Here is an 8,403-nt window from a genome sequence, read left to right as displayed (position 1 = left end):
CTTTAAATTTAAATTTTTTTTTCGCTCAAAAGTTGGAGGAGGCAGCTGCCTCCTCCGCCTCCATGTAATTTACGGCCCTGCAGGTACATGTACTTCGAATTATGTTGCACTTTATTAATGCATATTGAACTTCCCATATTTTGTTTTGTGGTCAGAGTCATGTACAGTTGTCAATTGTTGGTTGTAGAGAATAATGCATACGAGTATAAGAACTTTGAGACTGTAGTAGTATAGTATATTAAATATTTGATACACTCGTAACATGTAACCGTATACATTGTATTTGACACTCAGAGGAAGAAGAAATGACAATTTAATTTTCACGATTTCAAAAATTATGTTTAGACTACATGTATAATGTATTGACACATAAAATGTATTAGGCTTGTCCTTGGTACTAGGGAATCCTACGTATACAGGTATTTTTAAAAATGGCAAATTTTTATATACATTGTATATGTATAAATATGGATGAAGGTCAGTTCTACATCACGAGTGCTGGCATTAGGGAAAGTTCCCGCTTCGGTGCGACACCCTCTTTTTATACACGTATCAGCAGCCACTGATTAGCAGTCAATAGATTTACAGAAACTACCAGGCATTTATAGTAAATTACATCACTAATCACATGTAACAGTCAATAAATCACACTACTAGCCCCTATTCAGAAGAAAATAATTAACTAAAATTAGCAACTACCAATTAGCAATCAATAATCAGCGATGAATCAAAAATTCTACCAGCTCAGCAGTCAATAAATCACAAAATCTACCAGTTCAGCAGTCAGTAAATCACAAAATATACCAGCTCAGCAGTCAACAAATCACAAAATCTACCAGCTCAGCAGTCAGTAAATCACAGATACTACCACCCAATAAACCACAGAAACTACCAGCTACTAATCGGCAGTCAATAAATAAACAACATCTACCAGCTCAGCAGTCAATAAATCACAAAATCTACCAGCTCGGCTGTCAATAAATCACACACACTACATACATGCCAACTTTCCCGATTTAGGCGGGATCTTCCCGATTTTACCCTATGGTCCCGCTTTCCCGATCGGGAAAGCAAAATTACCCTAAAATCCCGATTTGAAATTTTTTCCGACCAAAATTTCCGATTTCACGATTGAAAACGAGTTTGAAAGCGGGATAATCGTGAAATCTCGTGACCAGAATTGGAAATCCCGCGTCATTTCTGAACTGGCCAATCAGAAATCGGGACAATAGTCAGCCATTGCTGTTTACCTGTGTCGCATGGTGTCGGGTTGGTCTGCCTGTGTCGGGGTGTTTATTGGACAGTGCGAAGCATGTTTTGATAGTAATTAATCGGGAAGACGGATTTCAAATTGACCTATCCTTTACACAAACGTGAATGACAACGATGCTAGTGTCACCACCAAACAATCGGACATTCCGCCTCTCGCTGACAGCATCCAAAATTTGCAATAAGGTACGTCAAGTATATATTTTTTCCAACTATAATAATATAGGCTATCCAAATCTATCTGTCTATAGCGATGTATTATATAGTCTATATAGTGTAGTATTCATTAAATATACTTTGTGATGCGTAATTCGCACAAGTCTGTATTGAATTTTTTATTTAGCAAGTAGCCTTAATTTACAAGTAAAACGGAATATTTTGATGTGGGTTTTTTTTCCTGGTAATTATTTCAGATGTCATGGGTGCAAAGATTTTGTTCGCAAACTTCATAGCAGGGCAGATCACTCCTTTTTTGGTTGCAATGCAGATTATTCCACCAGTCTCTGCAAGCCCATGTTTACAGACAAGCAAGATCGCCTTTGCAGTCGTACCTAAATGCATGTGCTTTAATTTAAATTTTGATATATAGACCGGCCAATGTTTATTGTATGGTGTAAAAGGATGCAACCTTAAATATTATTTGATATTATGTATGTGACTTGTTGGAGAAGATTTTTTGCTGAATAGATGATTTTAATAAAATATTAATGTATATCTTTCAACGTTTTTTTTATATAGTTAATGGTCAAACACATTTGATGTTGTGTTAATATATGATACATTAACAATGATTTGATTGATATTTTATTTGAAAGGACAAATATTTATTTTCATGCTAAAATGTCGTGAATTTTGAGCTTTGAAAAAAGGTCGTCGCGCGCAAAATCCCCCATGGGGATTTTTAAAAGTTGGCATGTATGACACTACCACCCAATAAACCACAGAAACTACCGGCTACTAATCGGCAGTCAATAAATAAAAAAAATCTACCAGCTCAGCAGTCAATAAATCACAAAATCTACCAGCTTAGCAGTCAATGAATCACAAAAGCTACCAGGTCATCCGTCAATAAATCACAGACACTACCATCCAATAAACCACAGAAACTACCAGCTACTAATCGGCAGTCAAGAAATCATAAAATCTATCAGCTCAGCAGTCAATAAATCACAAAATCTTCCACCTCAGCAGTCAATAAATCACAGAAACTACCAGCGACTAATTAACAGTCAATAAGTCCACAGAAACTACCATCCACCAATCAACAGCCACTAATTAGCGGTCAATAAATTTACAGACACTACTAAACATTTATCAAAGGTCAATAAACTACAGAAGCTACCGGGTGCAGACACCATTATGCGGTCTATAAGATACCACTAATCAGTAGTCAATCAGACGACAGAAGCAATACGTCACTAACCATCAGCCGCTGAAATCACAGGAGCTTAGAACCGTAAACGATTTTCATGGAAGTACCGAGATTATTGATATCAAATGTCAACTGAAAATAGCAAATTGATGGAAGTATCTCGTCCCAATGTATATCTTCTAAAGCTAGAGTTTTCCTTATAAGAATCAACTTCAAAAGAGATTATTTCAATTTTAAAAAGTGTTGTGATCAACCAAATTACGTTTAATTCCTTAAAAAAAAACATAAATTTCTTTATTATCTTTTTTTAAATTTTACTCATGCCAGATACATATGACAATTCATGTAATCTTTGAAATAGATTTATAGAAAGAACATCTTCGCATTTCGACAGCAATATGACCTGGCTCCATGACCATAGACTTAGAATATACTCAAGTTGAATTTTTTAAACAGATTCAAGTCATAAGATACTGAAATTTGTAAGTCAATGAAATTTATTTTACGATTATTTGATACCACAAAAAATCTATAAATATTGTGTAGAGACAAATTACGTGAAACTGACTTGCACATGATCTACATTATAAATTGTAATGAGATTTAGAGTGTCTTCGAAGCTTTTAAATATTTTGTTTTAGCTCACCTGTTGTCGATCGTCTGTCTGTGTGTCAACTTGTTCACATTTTCATCTTCTTCTCCAGAACCACAGAGCCAATTTCAAGCAAACTTATCCCTGGGTAAAGGTGATTTAGGTGTGTCCAAATGACGGACCATGTCCCCTTTAAAGGACACAACGCATGTTTCTAAACTTTTTCATTTTTTTCAGCAAAATCAATTCTTTTCATGCCTAAAACTGCCTTAAATGTGTTTTAAATGAAATATTTTGCGTAGTTTTCGAGTTTGAAAGCGATGAAATTCAAATCTTGCGATATGCATATTTACTTAAATTATTAAAAGATAATCAAGAAAACGCAAAAATAGGACGGGTCATTTGAAAATCTTCTTAAGAACCACTGGGTCAAAAAAGTTGAAATTTACATGACGGCTTTCTAACATTATGTAGATTCATGTTGCTCAAATTATGGTCATCGGGGCTTGTGTGATGGACGAGATCAAATATTACATGGGAATGTATAGGGAAACATCCTTCTTGAGAACAGCATGGACATGATTAGTCATAATGATACACAAGTATCCCCAAGTAGTGCAGATTCAAGTTGGCAATAGGGTCGGGATCAAAGTTTTACAGGGGAATATACAGAAACACCAATCTCTCACCAGAGGGAGCACTTCTGGTGAGAAATTTGAGGGAACGTCTTTTAAAATCTTCATCTAAATAACAAGAAGGTTATGATTAGTCATTAATATCCAAGCATCTTCAGGAGTTAAATTCAAGTTTGGTCAATTCAATTGTCCTGGTGATAGGGTGGGACCAAACCAGGATATCAAAGTTTTATATCAGAATATACGGGAAATAAATTTTTTAAAAAGTCATTTTCAAGATTAGCAGGACCACATTAAATCTTGAATGCAAAAGTTGTGGTAATTCAACTTTTTTTGTCTTTAAATTATTAACCCCAGGGCTAGGGTGAACCAACTTCTACACAATGCATGTATACAGGAAAGAGCTTTTTCTCTTGAACAGCAAGGTCACATTCATCGTCGCAAGCTACGCCTATTGTCTCCGTTAACACTACGTCAAATGCCGTGGCTGTGTGATAAAAAAAAAATCCTAGACTTCATGAATATTTATGTTCATTAGTCAACCAATCGGTGAGCTTTCCATGATTTTTGGGGGCGGGGGGGGGGGGGAGAAGAAAGTCTTCCGGAATCATTGTGTGATCGTATAGCGAGCACAAACTGAACACTTTTTAGCTGTTGTGACTAATGGACACTTCTTTGTTGATTCACCGGTGTAATAAATTTACCATACAGTATGCGTAACCACGCACTCTCTTCAGATTTGCCTGATCAACTCTAATCTTTCAGATTTCCGCACATCCACTTTTCCCCGAATTTCCTCATCAAGTTTGAGAATACGATTAAGTTTATTAACACAGAATTTACAAGCGTGACCACTGCTGTTAATGAGAATTTCAATTAATAAATACTTATAAACTTTACTTGCTTCTATAAATAGGGATCTGTAGACTTTTTTTGTCCCTTATTACTTGTAAACAAATACTGCACGTCTTAGTTGCGGGCGCAGACATTGAAATATCGGAAACCTGTTCGAAAGTTTCGCTGATCATGCAGCCACGGTTTGAGGTAGGGTAGGTAATATCGGACTCAGTAACTGTGGCTAGCGACGATGGGTCACGTTAGTCATACTGGTATCGAGGCATCATGATGTGTGGATTCAAGTTCGGTTATGTCGTGACCCCTTGAGGCTATGCGCAATAGGGGGGCAAATTTTCATGAGAATAAAGTTTGGAAAAAAATCTTTTAAAGGCACGAAACCTGAACAACAGCTGGGCCAAGGTGACTCAAGACAGGTGAGCAACGTGGCCCAAGAGCTTCTGGTTTACTTTACTTTATATAAGATAGTTATTCTTGTATATGTTGAGCAGCGTAGCCCATGGGCTTCTGGTATACCTTTACGGAGGCTAAAAAAGGCTGTTATGAAATATAGTTTAAATGTATACTACATTTGTTAGCATTCGTAAGCTATTAGCATTGAATCAACATTCCCAATACCGCATAGAATTTTTGATCTTCTGGGAGTAATTCCTTACATTAGTGATTTGTTAAAATCATCGCATTTATTCTCACATGTAAACATCAGTGTAAAAATATGCCAAAACGTATTGGAAAAAATATGCAAATAGGCACGTTTCGAGTTCATCCGGAACACCCGGGATTTTTCGCATTTAGCCACGCCGATCACGTGACATGAACAAAATTTTCAGCAGGGGTACTTCCGGTTGATATTGTTTACTCTGGTAACAAAATTGTCTTTAACAAAATATGCATTTTGTGGCACGAAAGGTCGCAATTAAGATAATGGAAAGAAAGGGGTGTATATCTACTTTGGATGATGTTAAAGTTCACCCTTTCCCAACCCTGGAAAAAAATGTCCACGCAGAGGAAACGATGGTGTCATTTGTTTAGAAAACCACGAGTAGCAGAACAGTGCAGAAAATTAGAGCGATTACTACATTCCGTAAAAGCTGATCCAACACAGAAGCATCCCTGTTCTAGCCATTTCACCATATGAAAGGTGAAGATAACAAACAGTGATCCAAGTTTTAAGAAAACCAAGAGGTGTGTACTGCCCTTTACAAATAGATACTGCGCGACATTAAAATAGGCCTAGTTGATACCCTTATCCACATAGATTTGAGCAATGTATGCATTTTACAATGGTGATCATGTGACACTAAATCGATAGTAGATTATCATGTATCAGAGAATTTACACTTCGAACTCATGGTTTAGGCTCATAGGCAATTTCGGGGGGATAAAATTATAATATTGGGGGATCTATTCTTACAAATCTAGATTAGGATTTGCAATAATCATTCATCCAAGCTCCATACAGATAGTTCATTTACTTCCAAATAAATTTCAATTCATATCAAAGAACTCTCATTTATCTTTGCTCCAACTTGACCAAGCAGTGTTACAGAAAGTCAAAATCAGTAAAATTCAAAAGGCTTTCCACAAATTATGACATTGTTAAAAAAACTAAACAAAAAGCTGTCCGGGTCTAGTTTTGCACTCAGAAAAATGCAGCGAAATATTTGTGAGACTTTACACCCGCACTAGGAATGAACGAATACATTGTATAAATTGCCCAACCCCTCATTTCCACAGAAGTCAGTACTGGGCACGATGTCGGCTTTATGAATCACTTTAAGACATTGTGTTTTGTGTAATCATATACAACGTTCTACAAGAAATAGTAACTATTTTGATTTACCTATTTGGCAGGTTTCACCGAGTCTAATACGTTCTTTTCATGTCCCACTATGGGTACTACTGTACTAGATAGGGCCTAGGGTTCCTAGACAGCTAGGCCTCCTGCATAGATCTGCAAGTTACACTGCAACATCGTCGTCTTGTCTAAGTCTTCCATTGAATTTGACCAATGGTAGCTTATCAAACGTTGACAAACAAATACGTACCCCCCATACATCCCAAACAAATACATTTTTAATGTGCGAAGTGTTGGTAAACAACGAGAAACCGGAAGTAACCCTGCTGAACATTTTTGAAGCGGCGTGACTAAACACAGAATAAAAATCGTGTTCCGGAGGAACTCACTGGCGTAGCTTCCATTGAGACAACCGAGGCAGCTGCCTCGGTAAAACAAAACACCTTTTACGTTGTTAAAATGTCGATAGTTTCTGGGGGGCTGCGCCCCCCAGACCCCCTGCCTCGGTAATATTCGAACCCAAGCTACGCCTATGGAACACGAAACACGGCTATTGAGATATCGCAGATTGCCCATCTCGGTCAAACAATTATTATTGTTATTTAACAAAAAGGACGCTGTTAACACCAAAAAAAAAGGCAACAAAAGTAGCAGTTCAATGTTTCCGTGACTATTTGGCGGAATGTTCTGATTTGACAGCGAATTTTGAGAATTTACCAGTCATTCCGAATGAGCGTGAGATTTGCTTGATTATGATAAACAATTTATTGCATGAATTTTTGTTCGGGAAAAATTAACTTTCTTAGGTGAAGAAATCTTCATATTTCCCTCACTATCATGCAATAAATGTGTATTATGCTCCTTAATTAGCTGACCTGTTTTTTAAATTCATTCAAAATCTTCTACATGAAAAGAATAATTTTCTTGCTATGGCCTTCAATTCGACATTTAGATATACCGACGACGTTAAATATCTATTAACAATAATCATTTTAATTCATATGTCGATTCGATATATCCCAGTGAACTCCAAATTAAAGACACCACAGAGTCGTCCACATCTACGGACTACGGATAACTCCGTTTACCTGATCAGGATATAAGGCTCACGGCAGGTGTGACCAGTCGACAGGGGATGCTTACTCTTCCTAGGCACCTGATCCCACTTCTGGTGTGTCCAGGGGTCCGTGTTTGCCCAACTATCTATTTTGTATTGCTTATAGGAGTTAGAGATTGATCACTGTTCGTTATCTTTAACTTTCATCTGCTTCTTTTTTAGATATTTGATTGAACATATATGTTAATGCAAACTAACAACTCAACTTCACAACATGCCTTACACCAAGAAATATTAACCACTTCACAACATGCCTGGTATACCGAGAAATATTAACCACTTCACAACATGCCTGGTATACCGAGAAATATTAACCACTTCACAACATGCCTGATATATAGAGAAATATTAACCACTTCACAACATGCCTGGTATACCGAGAAATATTAACCACTTCACAACATGCCTGATATATAGAGAAATATTAACCACTTCACAACATGCCTGATATATAGAGAAATATTAACCACTTCACAACATGCCTGATATACCGAGAAATATTAACCACTTCACAACATGCCTGGTATACAGAGAAATATTAACCACTTCACAACATGCCTTATACCGGGATACGATGCCTCGTCCAACAACATACCGTCGAAAATTGTCAAACGATCTTAAAACCAGACTCTACAGAATATCCAAGCTATTGGAGAAAAATCCTGCATCAATCAATTTCCGAGTAGCATTGTATAGATTGTATACAACGCGTTTTCTTTTATAAAATTGTTTTTAATAGGTGACTATTTGAAGAAGAAAACCTAA

General features: G+C 36.8%; 1 long non-coding RNA gene across 1 annotated transcript; it reads left to right on the top strand.

Annotated features, from left to right (window-relative positions):
* The first annotated feature begins 1,013 nt into the window (after positions 1–1,013).
* On the top strand, positions 1,014–1,983 carry LOC130051974 (uncharacterized). Its single transcript, XR_008800263.1, has 2 exons — positions 1,014–1,455; positions 1,683–1,983. It is a non-coding gene; the product is annotated as an uncharacterized LOC130051974 (long non-coding RNA).
* The last annotated feature ends 6,420 nt before the right edge of the window (positions 1,984–8,403 follow it).

The sequence above is a fragment of the Ostrea edulis genome, chromosome 2 (genome assembly GCF_947568905.1).
Source record: "Ostrea edulis chromosome 2, xbOstEdul1.1, whole genome shotgun sequence".
Taxonomy (NCBI): domain Eukaryota; kingdom Metazoa; phylum Mollusca; class Bivalvia; order Ostreida; family Ostreidae; genus Ostrea; species Ostrea edulis.
The sequence above is the reverse complement of the archived record's forward strand: the minus strand, read 5'-3'. Positions and strand labels throughout refer to the sequence as shown.